Below are 20,538 nucleotides of genomic sequence, written 5' to 3'. Positions count from 1 at the left end.
ATTTGGAAGTGGGGGGGTGTTTTTTTTAAACTCTGGGTCAAACCAAGAGTGTGGGGATCTCAAAGCCAAATTCTTGATTGATGTAAAAGCAGAGTAAGCTACATGTCAGGCTCAAGTAGATCATAGTAGATCATAGGCCTGACTCTACTTTCTCTGCACTGATATGAAGCAGGACTAACTACCCTGTAGCCAGTAAATAGATTTTAGAAGAGTGTCAGAGCAGCACCTCCAGAGCTGAGATTATTTAAGGGATAATGAGCCTTGGAGCAATTTCAGCTCTGGTAGCTGTGCAGTGTGATGGTAGCCTGTGTGTCAAAAGGACAAACGCAAGGGTGTACTGAGAAGGCAATTAACAGCAGGGAATAAAATAAAGTAATGGGAGGACCAGCTTCATTCTGTACTCCCCTTTTGTCCACACTCTGGACAAATTACACTTGCTTTTCCTTTCCAGTGACTGCTGTGTTAATGTACGTAATATCAGCAGCAGTACACGAACTTCGAACATTGGTAGTGGCGTAAGCCGTGTTTGCTTTGGCCCAAATTACAGGACATTGAAAAGCAAAGTGAAAAGGAAGACCACTTTTTTTTTTCCTTTCTTTCTTTCTTTCTTTCTTTCTTTCTTTTTTTTAAATGCAGTATTAATTGCTTTCCCCTCCAGTACATTCTAGAGAGTCCCTCTTGCAAAGCCCAGGATTAAATTTCATGTTCACGGTTGTCCTAAACCAAGATACTACCCTTGGACCTTTATAATTTTTATTTTTGCTGGACATATCAAAGCATTTTGATCAGGCCAAGTCATTGAGCTGAGGAGTGCCAAAGTAAATAGAAAAGTTTAAATTACTGCAGCAAAGGGACCAAAATTTCAGCCAGGACCCTACTTATGGGGATTTCCAAGCTATTCTATAGGGCTCCAGTATATAAATTTTTTAGATTTGACTTACCCATCAATTTTGATTATCCTGCTGATTTATTTCTGATTACCAAGGTCATCTCCACATTCAAAATGCAGTTTATCTTGTCAAAGATGTTAGTGATGGGGTTTTTCAGAGACGGGCCAGCCTCCAGCTCTCAACATTTTGGAGCTGCTGGCGGGGAGCCCGCTGGCCCTGGTGCACCAGGCAAATACCCGGGGGTCCTCTGGGACCCGTGGATGCAGGCAAAAACCCTGCTCTCTCAAGCCACCTCACAGGCTGGTGGCTGCTAAAAATCAGTGACTAGCACTGGGTGCAACCCCTGCTGTGTACACAATAACTCCCTGAAAACTACCTGGGGGTGAAAGCAAAACTGAATCCATCCCATCCACGGCGTGTGGAGCTGTGTGACACAGACTTGCACATTATTCCCTCCTGACTGGTCAAGAGGTTCTAGTTTTGCACCAAAACATTCATTACATGATGTAGAATAGTCAAGGTTTAGCTTATTTGTTGCCTCACACTTCAGGCAACGGGCTTTTTATCTGAATGTGTTCATTACCCAAGCTAATAAATTTTTTTAACATAAAGTATTACCTCCTTCGGATTTTTGGAAACCAACCAAAAACTAAACACATCCGTTTCCTATTGTTGGTTTGGAGATATTTTAGGGCCCCATCTTTATTTTTAACCCTGACTTTTTTCCCCTTACCCAGCAATGGAAAAAGATTAGGAGTAAAGAAAGCACAGGGAAGAGCAAGGAAATTTCTGTTTTTTTGAACTACACTTCTCTCTAGGTGGAAAATTGTAAACAAATAAGCAAAAACAAAACCCAAGCCATAGATGAAAAAACAAGCATTTACTTGTTAAAGAAAAAAATTCTCAAACAACAAAGATCACAAGAACATTTTGAAATCAATTTTTTCTCCATAAAATATCTATAAGAAAGACTGAAAACCTTAGAGACAGAAGGGTTTAGAAGCAAAGACATCCTGAGAATCAGGAAAAAAGTCTGGGTTTGTGGGTATTTACTGCCTGCATATGAGCAACCAGAGTTTCACTAGCACATGGAGGTCACATCCATGGAAGCCCTACATCAGGCACATCTTCAGCTCATACCTGCACCTGGAGATACAGAGGTAAAGATGGAATTGTGCTCCCCACAAAACCCTGTCACTCTGAAGAGTTGAGGTCACCCCCATAGGACATAAAAGGGATGTCTGAACTGGGCAAACTGGGGCATTATCAACTGCTGTGACAGGGAAAATTCCCCTATGAAATATCAGCCCAGGTCTTGTGACAACAAGCTGAACTGCAGGTGGGCGTGAAGAGGAGCAAGCACTTGTGAACAAGTGGTGGTTACTGGCCAGACATTGAGGAATTGTCCTGGAAGAAGAAGAGAATGAAACAGGAGTCATATCCACTGGTGTGGTCTTCATCTCTTGCAATGAAAGTCCAGCACAGCCAGCAAACCCTGATCCAAACCTACTGCAGGTAGATAAGGGTGGGAGGGACTTGAGGGGAAGGACAGACAGACCTTGGATCCCTCTCTCACTTCTTAGGAGCAACATTCAGAGAAATACAAAATGCCTGCGTGGCTGCAGAGATGGCTGAAAACAAGCTTGAAAACACCCTTTGGAAATGCATGGCTAGGAATGGACAGAATAAGGGCTATTTGTTCTGATAATTAGCTGTGTCCCCATTTGCCCAGTTGCAGTCCAATTTGTGGGTTTGGCAAGATTGTTGCAGGGCTGGCTCTTTGCTCTGCCTGACTAAAAGGGATTTTCCCTGCTTTTGGGAAGAATACTGGACTTTAAGACTACTTGAATAGATAATGCTTTAAAACCACTTTTTTTTTTCTTCTAATGTGGTATGTGCTTCTTCCTTCCCTGTTTTTTATTCTTTGAATGCCTGTGGACTTAGCCAGAGGAGGTTACTGGAAAAGGGTTAAGGGCACTGGCCCTGCAGTTTGCACAATTTCCCACTTTGTCTTTAGAGAGGAGGGACTGATCTCCAAGCCCAGCTTCCTCACCAGGATCTCCAATTGCCTTTCAGGACCTTCACCCCCACAAGCACTAAGGGTTTCAAGACCTTTCCCCATTGCACAAGTCTAATTTTCTTTTTCCAAAGAAAGTCCTAATTTCTAGTCCCTGAATGCTTATGAATCTTTTGTGCCATTTGAGGATCACAAAGAACATGAAGGCTGATGGGGAACTGAGATGATAAACTCAATCTTGTTTCATTGGGAAATTAGGATGCATTGCCCCTATCAGTATAAGGCAGTACCTCTTCATGCCTCTATTTAGAGTGTCAAAGAGCAAGAGAGATCAAGTGAGTAAGCAAGTGAGAGGGAGATTAAGGAAAACAATATACAGGAGCCTAAATTGAAACATCATTTTTCACAGGAAGAAGTCTTTGGCAGGGCTCTTGCTGTTTCTGATGTAGTGTCTCCAATCGGCCCCAGGAAAAGTTGGCTGCAGTTTCTCAGAACCTGCCTTTTGAGACTCAGCGACTGCTTTTCTTCCCACAGATCTGATTAAGCTAATTGCACATTTTCTTTAATTAGAAGAACAGAGGTCATTTATCTGCAAATGGCCTGAAAAGAAATGGATGTTTTTTTAATGTGGCCTTTTTTCCCTGTCCTTAATCCTTGCTTTTACTAAGGTGTTTGGCTTCTTTTCACTCTGCTGCTTTTAGCTACCCCATTTTGTGAGAGCTAGGCACGCCAGACCTGGCATCCCGACAAATTCTTAGGGAGCTTATGAGACTGTTTTATGGGATCCAGTCACAGGGATTTATACTGTGAGGAAAACCTAGAGCTGAAGACATCCTCCTCTAGCCACGGTCTGAACTAAAGTGTGAGTGAACTGAGACTGGATTTGTGCTTTTTCTTTAATTCTCTGTTAAGCCTGGCCTTTTTAACAAAGCACGCAAGTTCCATGTCAGAGAGGACCTGTAGGATAAAAATGGGGTGGTAGGGACAGATTAGGGGTGCCTACCATGCTGCAGGGACTTCAAGTTGAAATTTGAACAGCAGGGGAAGTTTCACTACCAATATTTGACATAGTAAAGCCTCCTCTAAACAAGGTAAGTAGCAGCACCTTTAAACTCTTGCAAATGCCTCAAGCAAAAGGCAAAATCATTTATGCTGTCAAATCTGCCTTAAAGACAAGCTGCTATACCCAGATGTTTTGCAGAATTGGGTGTGGGAATTGCAGAGCTATGTATGCGCCAGCAGCAGGAGTATGGAAAAAAAGAAAGTACATTTCAGTGATTCCTCAACTTCTGTGCTGCCAAAATATCAATTTCAAGAAGGCTGTCAAGAGCACATCTTCCATCACACTATCCCTATTTGTTCTGTAAACCAAATAAAGAGGGCACACTGGACATCCAGAGAAAAAAGTTCCTCTCATCACTCAATGCTCAAAAAAGGCAAGGAATTAATGTGGGGTGAGGGTGAGATGGTTGAAGAGAAGAGAAGCTGCTAGAAATGTAGTTTAGGGGATTTCCTTGAGCAGTGGACAATTCATCTGGACCTTTGCAATCTGGTATGTACTCCGTCTCCTACAAACTGCAGTGACTCTGAAGACCTGAACAAGGGGGAGCGATCAGTACCACCAAAGTGCTTGTACCACCATGGCACTATACCTGCTGCTGCTGCTGAGCACCACAGAGTACTTAGGGTTCAAACTGCCACATTTTCTTGGGTTCATTTGCTCTCCATACCACTGAGGTGTCAATGTGGCAAAGAACAAGCACAGAGAAGACTTTTCATTTTGTCTTAGAAGACAGCAATGAATATTTTGTTAGTTAGTCTCCTTCCTCCTTACCATGAGAAGTTTATTACTGGTTGCCCAGCAAGTGATCAAAGTGAAGATCCCACCAGGCTCATGGATATTAAAGAGGAGGGATGAGAAGGAAGTTGGTCACAGCAGCACCAGCACACCTGAGAGCCCTCACCTCCCCACTCAGTGCTAGGGACCCTTGTACAACAGTCTCCCCTTTCCTCTTTCCAAGATGTTGGGATTTTAACACTCCGAAGTGGTGCCTAACAGCTAAAGAAATGGTGTCTATCATACAGTGGAGACATCTGTCAGCAGTCTCTGCTGACAGTCACTGCTGCATCTGGTGCCTCCCAGTACAAACAGAGTAGCTGTCCCAGAGCAAGATACCATGCTGCTCTGGACAAGGAAAGTCCCAGCACTGTCCAGTGGGATTAACCCACAAGGGTTCACTCACCCCCTTGGTGAGGTCTTGCCTGGCACTGTGTGTATGTGCTGTGAGGGGTTACAGTGCAGACACAGCCACAGCCTGGCTGTGTCTACCCTGTGTGTTTTCAGAGGGTGCCTCCACATGGGTAGAGCATCACACCCTCTTTGTACCATCCACAGCCTAGCCATAATTTCTGTGCCCCTGGCACCTTCTGTCAGATATTAGCCTGGCTGAGATATATTGTGAGCTTTTCTCTACAGTTGCATTTTCATACATACCTGCCCTGGAGAAGAGTGGCAGGACAAGCACACGCATCTGAACCCATTCCTGTTCATAGTGTCTTCTCTCTTCTTTTCCCCTCACCATGACCTCCCAGAGCCACACGCTTTTCTGACCAACTTTTGTAAAGCGGCTCAGCAAAATTAAATGAAACCCCCCTTCCCCAAATGAAAAGGCAGAAACAATATCCTGCAGCAGCCAAATTTTCCAGGTGAGGCAAGTTTTTGCAAGCAGGTAGGAAACTGAAGCTGTGCTGGCATTTATACTTTGTGCCTGGTGTGTAATGGGCACTAAGACCCTCTGGAATGCATCCTGTTGGGAAGGCAGACACTCAGAGCAAGGCAGAAGAGACCATTGGGCAAAAGATGTTGCTGCCTCATGTCTGGATGTTTTAGCGTAGAGCTGTCATGAAGCCTCCCAGAACTGAAGAGTCCCTCAGTGGTTCCTCGGGCTTTAAAGTGCCCGGGATGATTTAGTGGAGGGGAGGGATTCCTGATCAGAGAAGTGCCTTTTACTCTTTTTTTTTCTTTCTTTTTTTTTTTTTTTTAAAACATGTCGCTGATCAAAGCGGTGCCAGGGAGGCTAGGAAGAGCAGGATCCTAATGGATCAGCTGTGTAAAACATGTCAGCAGACAAGCCCCAGTTCTCAATGTGTCTCTCAGGGAACAGCTCGAAGATTAGAAAGAAAACACACACACACACACACACACATATGCACGAACACTCCAAACCCTCTTGCTGACCTTGTGTCAAGGAGTTAAGTGTTATTTGGAAGTGATTGCAATCAGGGGTTTTGGGGTTTTTTTCTTTTTTTTTTTTTGCAATATAAAAACCCAAAAATATTTTTCCCAAATATCCAACAATAATTCAAGAAACGATGGAAAGATTTATACAAGTTAGACAATGACTTATTTGAGGCAAACTAAAAACATTTGGTAGAAAAGGGCAGTGGACTCTATTGTTATCCAAATGAATCATACCCCCCACTTACTGACAGGCTTCTCTCCCCGCTACCCTTACAGCCATGACATATCTGGATTTACATGACCCTGTCACTGTTTCATTTTGGACAACTTTTGGCAAGGTGTGGAAAAAATATTTCATATTTTTTTAGTAGGCAATCCACTAAAAAAAAAATCTTGTTTTAGAGGGGGAAAAAGAAAATGGGAAAATTATGTCAAAATCAGAAACAGAAAGAACTATTTTTGTGTAAGTGGGACAGTAAGAGGTGATTAGATAAATATACACATGAAAGGTGATTTTACATAAATGTTGATTAAAATGGTGTGAGATTGGCCTGATAGTGCTTGCTAATCCTTTTCTTAAAATAGGCTGCAGCGTTCTGCAGGAATTGTACTTGTTGCATAGAAGAATTATAATACTTTCCCTTCTAACCTGAATGGAAAGGACTTGTGTGTTATCTTGGTGGGCAGTGAGAACCAGAAACGCTCACTGCACTCAGAACATCTCTTCTGTTGTTTTGGCCCATGGCACTCATCCCATCCTTAATTTTGGGTCCACACTGGGCTGAACGCAGTCAGGCTGTGAGGACAGGGTGGCAGGATGCATGTGGGAGGATGAACAGTGTTTTGGGTCACCTTCAGCAGCACAGGTGTTCCACTTGCACTCGCCCGTCCTCCTTTCCAGTGCTGAGTGATGTGGTGGCAAGGAAAAGCAAAGTCTCCACTTCAGCCACTGCAAAGACATGAAAGTAAAAACTCTTCTGCTTTAGGAGGTCATGTTGTGCTGCAACATAAGGTAGAGGGAAGAAGGTGAGTATAGTGGAATGGCTCAGTTGGAGAGGACCTATAGCCTTTATCTAGTCGAGCTGCCTGACCACTTCAGGGCCAACCAAAAATTAAAACATATTAATAAAGGCATTGTCTTTTCAGAGAGAAAGCATTGCATAAATAAGAGTCTTTAACTCCTACTTTCACTCTTCCTCCTTTGTGGAACATCTCTCCCACAGACCAGCAGCAGAGTTTGCCACCTTTAGAGACAGGAACCCTCATAGGACAGTTTTGCTGCTTTAATATCCCCTTAACCACATGCTTGTTGTATCATCCTGACTGTAACTGGAGCTGCGGAACAAAGTTAATGTTTTCTGCCAGCCAGCAAATACAAAAAGGTAGTTACTTGATAAAGTAGCTGAAAACCTGGGGTTACATAAACAAAGAAAGAGTTCACTTCATACAAACATCAGCATTTCCACTAGAATAAATCTGTGATGCTAACTTTAATCTCAGACTGAGAGAAAAAAAAACAAAACAAAACAAAAATCAAAACAAAACAGCCTGTAGGAAGATACAATGATATATATTTATTTGCTTCATATTTTGTACACATTAAGTATAGGAAGATTTCTTATGAGGTGTATATTGATTTATAGTTGCATTTTTCAGTGTATCTTGTATCTGCATACAGTTTATAGGTTTCTTTTTTTACAGCTTTCCTGTAATTTAGTATATTTTGATGAGTTATGAACTTGGTTTTATCTGAGGAATGTTTTCCAAGGAGCAGGAGAGGCACACGTCATTCCCTGCCTGGACAGGCTGGGTGCAGCAGCTGGGACACTGCACCAAGCAGCCATTCTGTAGGATAGAAAAGGCTCTTCTTTCAGTGCTCAGCAGCAAGAACTTGGTGATAATGTGAGGTTCTGAATCCCTAGGCAAACACTGGAGGTGGGGATGGCTGATGCACCTCTCTGTGCCGGTGCCTCTTTGAGGGCAGCTTTGACCACACCATGGGAAGAAATAATGGAGTGGTGGCAAAGTGGTCACCAGGTACCTGGGTCACCCTCTAAGAAGAACTTCAGGGGATGGCAAAATCTTGGGAAGCTTCAGCAGCAGCATGGGGAAGAGGGTGTAGCTTGACCACCAGGCTTGTGCTTTAGTCTTTTGGATCTTTTGAAAAGTTTGATCCTTAGGAAAGTTTGAATGTGGAGCTGGACAATGATGACTCTTTGTGGTTCAAGGCCGTGATCAATAAGATCTCTTCTGCCTCTGCCTCTCTTCTCCACTGTTGGGTATTTGGGCCTCTCACTAAAAAGGAGATGAAATCCTATAAAATGTTTGGTCAAGGCTTTCTCCAGCAGAAGAGATTTTTCTGTCATTTTGATAATCTAAATTTGATTCAATAATTGGCACTGTGTGCTATGAGTGAATAACATTGTACTCTTAATGATAACTGGAGACCAATTCATCCAACGTGAATCTCTATTTAAAATGCAGCTTTATCATCATAGCAAAAATATTGACTATAAGTGATCATCATGAACAAATAAGGAGAAGACAGATGCTCCCTGTTTCATCTCTCTCCAGTCCTGTTTACACTTTAACCATTTTGCCACTTGATCTTCAACCTTGCAATAACTATGCTAACCTCAGTACTTCCTACTCAGCTAAAAATAAAACTGCATGCCTTTCTAGTGCATATAATACTAACAATTTCTTTCTGCATTCAGATGAACTATTTGCTTGCACAAAGCATGTTTACCAAAACCTCTTCCATTTATCAAAAGGCTGGCTGAATCCATTGCCCTGATATTAGGTGATGTGGTGTCCCTACTTCCAAGTAGAAGCTAGCAAAGGGAAAGTCCATGAAATTTGGTGAATTTGGTTTGGAGAATCACAGAATCCTCTAGGTTGAAAAATACCTATAAAATCATCAAGTCCAATTGTTAACCCAGCACTGCCAAGTTCACTAAACCACGTCCCCAAGTGTCACATCTACACGTCTTTTAAATATCTCCAGGAATGATGACTCAACCACCTCCATACACAGCCCGTTCCAGTGTTTGACAAGGTGATGAAAGGAAAGTTCAAATGAGGAGCTGGCTTTGACTTTGGCCTCTGGAGATGGCACAGTTAGCTTGGAGGGTCAGGCTGTAGTGATGAAGACACTGCTTCTGCACCAGTCCCTCCGCCTCTGGGAACTGGCCTTTCCTTTCTGAGGTGATGGCAGCGATTGCAGCTGAGTCAGCAGTGATTTACAGCAGCCTGTGTGAGAAGAGAACAAGGATATGCATCTGCAAATAAATGCTAATGAGATGTTAAGATTATGAAAAGCCAGGAAATTCCAGAAGTGTGGGCTGCTGCAGCATCATTAGTTCTCCTGCAGAGCTGTCTTTATCTGGCAAGGAGCAGAGAGGAGGAACTGGGGATGCTCTCAGACAGGCTAGTGCCACCAAGCTGGAGGCAGTATGCCTATGTGATTGATTGTAACTGAAGGAATTACCCCTGTGCTGGGCAAAATGACACCTCTCAGGGAAAGAAACTATGCTGGGGAAGTGGAGGCTGTGCATCACCCCAGAGACAGTGCCAGGACTCCGTGTGGCTGTCGGCAACTGGGGAATGAGGTAAACAGCAGCCCTCGCCTCATCTTCAAAAGGCTGTAATCAAAATCTCACTGACTGTGGTCCCTATTATCACAGAACTGCATCAGCAACCAAATTATCATTGCTTTCAGCGTGTGATGCCTTGGGTGGGGAGTGCAAGGGAGGAGGAAGGTCTGTGAGTCATGACTGAGATGGAAGCAAAGAAAGAATGTACTGGCTGTGTGCCATGTTGGGCAGGGGCAAACAGGGCACATGCCACACTCAGTGGCCCTGTTTTGGTGCAGGATGGTGGTGAAACTGGGCTTGAGGGTGCAAAAATTGGCATGTGGGGATAAGAGTTGGAGACATGGCGACTGATGGGGTCAAGAGCTCCGTTGCCTCCTTCCCCCATGTACAGTAATTTCACGATTACAAGCCGCACCTGATTATAAACCGCACTTCCGGGGTGTCGGCAACGTTCCATTTTTCCTCCATACATAAACTGCACTGGATTATAAGCCGCACTTTCGTTAGCAGCGAGGATCCATGTGCAACTTTCACAAAGTTGCCAATTAGTAACAGGATCGCGTGAACGCGGGGTTTACTGGCTCAGGGCCGTGCAGGCTTGGCCCGACTTCCCCCACCGCCGCCAGGGAGTGGTCCCGGCCCGGCTTCCCTGCTGTCACCGGCCCCAGCCTCGCTCCTCCCCAGCAGCCGCTGCGGAGTTGCCCCGACCCAGCTTGGCTCCCCCCTTCCCCGCCGTGCAGCTGCCCCAGCCCAGCACGGCTCCCCCTCCTCCGCCGGGGGTGGCCCTGGTCCTGCTCGGGGCAGGGCGGGCTCGGCTCGGGGCTGCTGCATGCTCGCATTTCCAGTTGGCAAATTTCTGAACTTTTTTCATATATTAGCCACTTCAGAATACAAGTCGCATTTCCGGGTATGGACCAAAACTTTAGTCAAAATGGTGCGGCTTATAATTGTGAAATTACTGTAATGAAACGGCCCTGGATGTGGTTTGGTGTTGGGTGTTGGGGCTTACAGCCCAGGACGTTCTTTGACCTGAGCAAACCTGGCAAGCAAGGTTTTGGTTCAGAATCCAGCCAGCACTGAATGGCAGCAGCCTGAGTGAGTGGTCTAATGCTCAGCCTTGGCCAATGGTCCCTGCAGCAGGGACTGAGGACGGTGCAAAGACACAGCCCCAGGACATAACCTCCTTCTCCGGTTCCACATAGTCTCTTAGAGAAGAATTATTGCATCCTACAAGACCTTCCCCTGACTTTCGTTAACCTGTTACCCAGGCTTGGTTGAAGACCAACTTCATGTCCAAAAAGAGAAATGGCTCAGCAGCTGGAGGGGTGTCTGTTCTCTGCGAAGCACTGAATGGAAATATTTGCCTTAACCTGACCCACAAATTGAAAGAGCATCCTGAAAACAAAAGCTGGAACTAAAAATACGCAATCCCATTGATATGTTATTTTTCTCCATGTACAGGAGAAATTATGTGCATCCTGAGCTGTTGCTTTCTGGGTTGGGATAATTTGTTCATATAGGTTGGGGAAGGAGCATGTGCATGTAATAAAGTTCCAAACCCCCCCTTTCTCTTTTTTTTGTGGATAAACATAAATGGCAGATGAAGAACTGAAGGATGTATGTAAGAATATTTCTATTGGCAGACATTACTGACACGTTGCAGAGCTGGATATTTTACAATGTTTGTTCAAACCAGTTCAGCCCCTGGTGTGAATTGACTCCACTCCATAGACAGGGACAGGACTGCACCACAACTAGCGAAAAATTACCACCATTCAGAGCACTAGGGACAACTCTCTAGAAGACCTTAAAATACCTACTCTAAACTGCCAAACACAATCCTCTGGGATATGTAGGCAATGCTCCTCCCTAAGTACTTGTTACACAGCACACCAGAGAGTAAACTGCCTGTGGAAACATCATGGCATGGGGTGAAGAGGGGCAAGTGGCATTTCAAAGGCTATGTGACACTCTTGTATAGAAAAAATAATACTGTTACCTTTTTATTGGCATGGGAATAAGCACAGGACTTGGGTTTAGGATGATCTGACCTCCTAATCCTAGTAAATATTGTGGCAGCATAGGAGAAGGTATAGAGACAGTGAGAGGCTGGAAGTAAAATATCATTCAGACATGTAACAAGACGATAAAATCTATTAAGGCTGCACAAAGAAACAAGATCCAAACAGAGGCTAATGAATTATTGTAGCAGAAACCTGACAAAGAGTTTCTCTTAAGATACTAAAAACTGAATGCTAATTAAGAAGAAATATCTTAATCGGAGGGTCAAAGGAGATTTAAGCCAGTACAAATTATTTACCCATTCATGATTATATGCTGTTAGGAACAGAAAAGTTACCTTTGCAGAGGCTACAGTGAGGAGCTGTAGGGAAAACAAGACTTACAGACCCTTTTCCCTGGCGTTTTGGGATGGGAAGATGCCCACACACCACACATGAGTGACCAGGGAATGGTGAGGGCTTTCCAAAATAAATGCTCAGCTAAGCCTCTTGCAAGGGGGGCACTTTGGTAGTGTAGCAGCTCCAGCAGGACCAGTCTGGAGGAGAGGGGGACTTTGTGTGCCTAGAAATGCCGAGAAGCAAGCCTTCAGACAGACCTTCACCCGTCCATACCCTACCCACCCATTTCCCCCAGCTCCCATCTGTCCCTGAGTTATTCACATCTAACAAGGTGAAAAGGCTCTGTTTGGCTGTGGCTCAGCAGATTACCACTACATTTAATAGCTGTCTTTGGTATGACACCGTTCACCTTATCTCCTTTCTCCTTTGACTCAGCCTTTGAACACTAATCCACCTTCCTAGTGTAGCCTGCACCCCTGCTTGATCTTTGTTTGCCATGATTGTGTACAGCTCCAAGGATCTTAGGAGTGGTGTTTTTGCTGCTTGGGTCCATGCTGTTGCAGCACTGAAGACACACGTGGATCTGCTAACTCCATAGCTTACTCCTGGGCTTACCCATTAAATGAGTCAGAGTTCTCACTCCAAGACCCAAATTCTGGCCTTGAGCTTTGATTCAGACCCTTTTAAAATTTTTTCATTAGTTTTATGCATGTTTAGTTATTTGCAAGGCAGTGCAGCAGCTAAAAGTAGGAGGTAGCATTAAAGTCTTTCCAAGCATACCCCAACACATGCATTTTCACTCTCCCCTTGCACATGCACACATACACACAGGAGCAGAGTTCAATAGCCCAGTCCTACCAGTGTTTAAAGTGACTTGGCCTCTTTTAAGCCCTTAAATAAAATCTGTTGTGTGCGTGTGTGGTTGGTGTTTTTTTTCCTTTACCCCACTTCTTAGGAAGGAAAGCAAATGTTTCTGGCACTCCACTGCTGGATTGCTCACATATTTGTTTGAGGAAAAAAAAAAAATTATAAAAGATGTTTGGCATAGTTTTCATTCAAAAAGGAATCCAGTGCCAGATCCAAGCATTGAAAACAAATGTGTGGCTTAACTGTCATTTACTCCAGGATCATGGGAACTGCTGCCTGGCGTTCCAGACGAGCAGCCGCTAGCGTGCTGTCCCGCGGTACCCGAGGCGCTCGGGCTCCACCGGCTCGGTGCAGCTTGAGCATCACTGCTGCGCCTCCGGGTGACAGCCCGGGCGCTGGTGTCAGCAGAGCCGCATCTCCCTGCCGACCGGCTGTCACACACGTCCGCGCTGCCGAGAAACCCTCCCCTCGCCTTTTGATGTGTTGTGACCAGACAATGTGTATTTGTGCTAACAGTGTGAAGTTTCCATGTGAAGAGCTCTCCTGGCCGATGGCGCTGATGGAGCGTCATCCCGTTGCTGCGGGTGAATCGCTTTCAGGGTGGCACAAGTGATGGGAAACACTTGATGTCACCCAAATCCCCGTCTCCTCCTGATGTGCAGAAGCTCTCACAGTGGATTTTGCTGTCATCACCGCTGACCCCGAGCAGTGACATGGGCAGGAAAGAAGACCCCAGTGCTGTGCTGTGCCCTCTCCCTGACATCCTCCCCAGCCCCTTGGAATAACACATTTTGTGGTAGGGAGGTAGCTCACCCTAGCCCATGCCTGAAGGGCAAAAAAAGGCATCTAAAACTTGGGGACAAAGTGGCACCTTTTCTACCTTTATTGATAAAATGTGTCCAGGATCTACTCAAAGCTCCAATCTTCAGGGTGAACTGCAGGGGCCTGGCCCCACATTCCCAGTGCAGCATAACTCCCAGAGGTACAGCCACAGGGACACCTGGCCCAGTGCAGTCTGCAGCTCGGTGTCTGTCCAATGCACTTGAATAAAAGAAAGCTGCTCTGGCTTTCACCAGCATTTTTGTAAAGGGAGAATTTGGTCTGCAAGATGTTCATGCAGCCCTCTGGCAGCCAACAGCTCTGCTGTAATGCCCAACTTTTATTGACTTATGTGCAGCCCTCGGCAAGGACCTGAGCTCTTATCCAAGGGCAGTGAAGCAGGAGCTAGCTTTAGAGACATGGTGATAAAATAGAAAATTATGTACAAAGTAAAAGGGTCAAACCCCTAATCTGAAGTGTTCTAGTCAGCTCGCCATGCTGGGTGTTCCTCCCGGATCAGAGATAACCCCATTTCCAAAGAGTTTGGGAGAAGTCATTCAGCTGAAAGGGAAAAAAAAGCTGGAAAAAAAAGCAACCCATGAAAACAAAAACAGAGTCAGTGACTCCAAAAAACAGCTCTTAGTCTGTCTGTTCCAGTCTGAAATAAAGTCATCCCTCTTAATTCCCAGCGCATATTGTTCCTACCAAAGAGCAAAACCTTAGGAGGAAATCACATCAGTGAAGGGAACGCCAGCTCCTTTGTACTATTTTTCAACCCTGCCTTGGGAGCCAATAATCTGTCATCCCTTGAATAAACAAGCACCTTATCATATCACAAACATTTATTTAACCCTTTTCTCCTGAGCTTTTACCAGCCAAGCAAAGTGGCTGGGGAGGGGTGTGGGTAGCCCTATCCCTAGACTGCTCTGGCAGAAAGGACAAATTTCCTGTGTATTACACCCAATCTGTAAAGTGTCAGGCTGCCCTTCTTCAGCCTCCATGAGAAGCAGCAGCTTGAATCCCTGCATTTCACATAGCACAATCAAACTTTCCTGTCCCCCCTGCTCCATCCCTCCCCCGGTACATTAACGCCTCCCTCCCTGGAGACATACTCTTGATTCCATCTGAGGACCCATCCAAATGGAGTCAGATTTAATTTCTTGGAGGTTGGGGGGAAGAGGGGGGTGGCAAGGGAGAGTGTTTACATTTCTTCTTTTAACAAGAGACTGTGATGAACAGAGCTTTTGATTCCAAGTTGCCGAGGGTTTTTTTTAAGAGATATTCTTTGACTCTGACATCATCAGAAAATGGAATCAGCAAAGTATGTGCATTTCCTCAGCTCCCACAATATCCATTTTCCCTCAGTGGATGTTTCTTGTTTTTCTTTCCCAGTGTTGCTCCCACACAATGGGGCCAATTTTTGTTCAGGACAAGGAAAATATAAACAGAGCATGGATTTGGAATATGAGCAAGGCCTCCAAGCTTACAGAACTCTTCAGCCATGGGGAAGGGCTATGCTATTTTAACCATTTGCCAATAAAGCCTGGCTAACCAAGTGCCAGCCAGCATCCCCAGTCACTTTGCTGGTGGCTTCAGAGAGCTGCAAATGCTGATGGACAAGACTGGTTCTATCAATGTAATTCCCTATTTAGACTTTGTGGAGTTCCTGAGCATTTAAAAAACATGTATTGCAGGTGAGCTTGGCTGACCATAGCAGGTGGGCAGGCAGAGCCTTTTCCCCTCTCTGCTATAGGCTATTGTAAACATCCAATACACTGGGCAAATGAGGAGCCATCAGAGGAGAGCAGCCCCTCACAGGAGAGAGTCAATTACTGGAGAGTCAAACAGGCCTTCCTGTGGGTCCTGGCATGTTTGCTTTGAAAGGCAGATGTTATTTTAGGCAAATTAGCTATTTTTGCTCTTTATGGGTAAACCTCAGCAGGTGAAAGTGTCTCTGCATGGAGCTCCAAATGACCTGCTCACGCCAGCCAGGACATTATCTCTACTGTGTGCACCCTTGGGACAGGGGCAGGAGCAGGTCCCCAAGAACCCAGGACTTCTGCATTCTCATGGGTGAGTCCCTGTGACAGCAAGTCACCCGGGTCTGCATAACATGACCGCACTAAGCTGTGATTTATGCTAGGAGAGTTGATTTATGATGGGGACATAAACCAACTGCAATAAGGGCTTCATATCTCTCATATAAGGGCTCACTGACTGTAGCTCAGAAGCTGTTGGAAAATGCCCTGTGAAACATTTATCTAGATAAAATAATGTTCAGCCATCAGCAGATGAACTTCATTGACATCCTCAGAATACACGGCCTGACAGACCTTGTACTGAGCAGCAGAGACGCATGTTGGGTCGTAGGAGGAAGTCTACAGACAAACCCTGCACCCACTGAAATTACTGGGGCTGTGGTTCAGTTAATCTACTCTGGGTCTTTTCTGTATTACAACCTTGTCTGCTGAGATCAACAAATCTGGCATGAGAACCAACCCAGAGAAAAAAGAATGAGTATGGATGATCAGCAACTCAACTTCAACACACTTCCTCTGCTTTTATTAACAGTATTAAAATGGTATTTTTTTTAGCTCTTCCCATTGCCTAACAACTAGCATGAGGATGAACTACTTGGAAGTTTTAATTTTGCCTGGAAGTTTTTGATTCAGATGTTTCCACTCCTTAGCAAAATGAATATTTTTGCAGCCAAGCAAGACCCACAGGAACCCTCAGCAAAGAAGAGGGCAAATAAAAGCTTCATTTGGATGAAGCTGGGTGATTGTCCACAAAATGCATCCATAGGTTCCAAGACTGTTTTCCATTATTTTAGCACCATGGCAACATTTACATTCATTGTTGCTTTTGAGTCAGCTGGTTCAAATACCTGACCGGCAAATGCAAACATGGAGAGGAATTCTTAAAATATACCCTCTGAGGTCACCAGATGACACCAAAAATCAGTCCAAATGAAAAGAAAAAGAGCCCAGGATGGAGCAGAGGTTTGGGTCTGGAGAAGAAATGGCAGGCAGAAGTTGCAGAAAGGCTGGGAGGAGTCTGTGAAAGCTGAGCTCTGCTCCTGAAATGCAGGCGATTTAGAGGAGATATATGCTTCTTTTTCCACAGAAAACAGCTCAGCTCTCAAAACTCCAAGGTGGCTTATGATCACTAAACACTGCAGCAGAGTCTGTTCCAGAGCCAAATTCATGCTTAGCAAAATGCAAATTACCTTAACCTCATACTCCTAGGGATAAAGTCAGCACTTATCAGAGGCTGAAGAGACACATTGGCTTGTCAAAGTGTTTTCCCCACCTGCAGTAGGAAGAAGCCAGGGAAAACTTTCGGATGCTAAAGGGAAGGCAGAGGGGAGCGCCTGGCTGGCGGGCTGTGGTTTTGCTTCAGTTCTCACAGCCGTGCCTGCAGAGCCCCAGGATACACAGCACGGACTGGCTTCTTGCAGCTATGGGGAGAAAGAATAAATGGATTATTTTGGAGTGATATGCATGTAGAACTCATGCCACTGGAGAATGCAGCCAGGCTATTTTTAATGTACTGTTTCATTTTGCACCTGCTACCATTACAGAGTTGTTTTTGTTTCCATTAGAGCCACTTGTCTTGAGAAGTTTATAACTCCTATGAAATGTGTAGTTCTGGGCTGGATCCTTGTCCTCAGCTGAGGAACAAAGACTTTTATCATTTAAAAACAGAAGAAGGTTAGTGTGACAGCATTGAGAGTGTGTGGAGGGGAATTTTGAATAATTTTATGGGGTTTTCATAGTTGTAATTCCTAAAGGCTGGTTTAAAATAGCCTCATTTTATTCATACTGAAATGGAGAACACAGGCTTACAAGGACCTGCCCCTAAGGAGCTTGCAAAACCAAAATTGCATGAAGAGTCATTCTCAAGTACTTAATCAGCCACAATATTTCAATAAAATTATGAAATAAGAGATAAGAAAGCTCAGCCCTTTTTCCCACTCCCACCGTGCAGAGGGCCAAGTGGAGCTCAGCATCTCTTGGAAAGGTAGGAGGCTGGTGCCTGGTGTAGAGCTGCATTGCCTTGGATCACACACTCCCAAATACCACCCCACTGCCAGCAGTGCCAGGCAGGAAATGCGCTCCAGCAGCCTGCCAGGAGGCTGGTGTGGAACAGCACCTTGTTTGCTGCTTGCCTTCTGCCACCATCTCTGACAGGCACCATCCATGCTATGGTTTAATTGTGCTCATATTGCAGTGTGATCCCACCTGTGAGCATGCCAAAACCCCTAAAACCTGGAGGTCTGTAGCCCTTTGTGGTGTCTCCCCAGCCAACCTGAAGGCAAGGGGGTCTGTAAATGTTCCCTGTGCCAAAAGATCTCCCGAGCCATGCTTCTTCCACAAAGCATACACAACAGTAAGAGGATTATTTGCAGTGTTTTCTTCCTGTCACAGAAAGCTGGTGGGCCGGCTAAACAGCCTTGATCAGTCTGGCAGCAATGGCCAGCACACACAAGACATCTGCAGTTCTGCAGAACACACCCCAAACATGGAGATCTGTGCTTTTCAGATTGGGGTCCCAAGACCCTTCGCAGCCTGAACCTTGGGAGCACTGTCGTGCTCAAGACCATTTGCCTGCTTTCCTTTAACGTTCAAGCTCTTGACTTGTCAGGATAATAATGGTGAAGGTCTTATATGTCACCTCCATTATTAATAGTCCGTATGAAGTCTCCTCATCCCACACATTCTTGTGTAAAGCCAGGAACCAGGGAAGGCTTGAAGCAGGCTAGCAGTTTGGAGTGGCTGCTCAGCCCTGCAGCACTGTTGACTGACTTCAAGGGGGAATCACACCCTGGGTTCCCATGAAAACAAGGTCTGGGGGTGCTTTTTGCCCAGTGAGGTATAGGAGAAATCAGAAATAACTGTGTAAAATTTCAGTATCAAATATATTTAAGATGAGTGGTCTGATGACTTCATAAATGATGATGAATCCCTAAATCCAAAGCTTTCTGAATCCAAGTAATGGGTTTGGTTCCTCCATCTTTATTCATCTGGACAATAAAAATACATTATTTCCTCTCTGAATATTAATTTAATTAATTCAGACTCCTAGACCAAATTTATTTTCACAGCCTTCACACACTTTCTCCTTGGCTTTCTGCAAATTCCTGAGGAGTGACTTTGCTGGCAGTCATCTTGTGTGGACCAGAAGCAGAAGTGCTTAACCAACTAATTGTAGCGATTTCTGTCAGGAAATCACAATTAATTACACATCCGATTGCAAGTTTGCACACATTTGAAGCTTGCAAACATTTTCTCCAAAAAGCATTAACCTAACGAGATGCCATGGATGCCTGCCAAAGGGGGCTTCAGGCTCTGCTCCCGCTGTATCCTAGTAAGGGAATCCTCACACTGCAGCAGTCCCACTGGGAGGATCACACTCAGGCCACTGAGTCCTTCTTATCACGGCTGCCTGCCAAATTCGTCTTAGGAATAAGTGTCACTTTGTGGTACCTCTATTTTCCTTCCCAATAAAATAATAATTTGGCAGTGCCTGAGATGATGGTAGTAAATCAGTGTAAGACAGCAGAGGTTACTGATAAAATTCAACCTATTTATCAAGCCACGTCATTTTGCTATGTTAGCTGCAAGCGGACGTGGGCTACTGTGCTCTTAAAGTAGATTGCTTCAGAAAATGAAGTAGGTAATGCTCTCAGCAAACAGGGAAGCATGATCTCCCTTCATCCAGGAGAGAATTACAGGGGGCTCTGTGGTGTTAGCACTGCACACACTGACCCCCAGCTGCACTGCCTTGTGTACCAGTGTGGCCATTGCCAGGAGCAGCTACAGCCCACAGCAGAAAGAGCAAACATCCTCCCTGCTCTTTCCATTGCAACAACACATTTTGCACCCCCAACATGATCTGTTGCCCAGCACCCTGAGGCATTTCAGAGTTTCAGGGATATGTCAGCCTGAAGACCAGACAGTCCTGCCCAGAGGATCCCTCAGGTTTGAGCTAGCAACTCGTTTCCCTGCTGTGCTACTGAAGGACTGCAAGGATGAGTGTCCCCAAAGGTCTTGGTCTCATCTCCTTTTGTCCTGCAGTGACATCTGCCTAGTTGGTGTTGATCCCTCATTCCATTGTGGGATCTTGGCACCGAGATGAAGATCCTATTCAAGTTAACACGTATAGTCTAAACTATATGCACAAATCACCCCCTCTGTATGGATTTTACAGGGTAGGACAGCATGGTTTTCCTTGTACGTGGGTTTACAATTTTAGGACATATTCCTCTCTCTTCTAGTTATATCTTTCTTTTAGTTCTCCTTGAATTTTCCCACTGAATTGCAATACTTTTTGAAGGGGAAACTTACAGGTTATCTTAAGAACAGACCACAAACTTGAAATCTGCCCTCTGTTTTCATAAAAAAGAAAAGTTTTTAAGGAGGATAATCATATTCGGAAATGATGTGACTAAATGTTATCAGGTTGTCATGGTGACTGCAGTCTTTTAAAAAATGTCTGTATTGTGGTTCACTAATGAGCAATATATTAACTAAACTAAACACTATTTGTCTTTTCAAGTATTATTCATATGCACTACTGAATTAAATATATTTTTTCTCCTGCTTTTGGAATACTGTTCTTTGTCTTATAAACACTGGAACTGAATTCAGGCAATAAACAAGGGCAGAGATAACTTTGTCACCTTTGCTATATTTCATACCACTGCATCAAGCTGAGCCTCACATTAAGCAGTCTGCAGTAGCAG

The sequence above is a fragment of the Catharus ustulatus genome, chromosome 1 (assembly GCF_009819885.2).
Source record: "Catharus ustulatus isolate bCatUst1 chromosome 1, bCatUst1.pri.v2, whole genome shotgun sequence".
NCBI classification, from domain to species: Eukaryota; Metazoa; Chordata; class Aves; order Passeriformes; family Turdidae; genus Catharus; species Catharus ustulatus.
Note: the sequence above shows the minus strand (reverse complement) of the source record.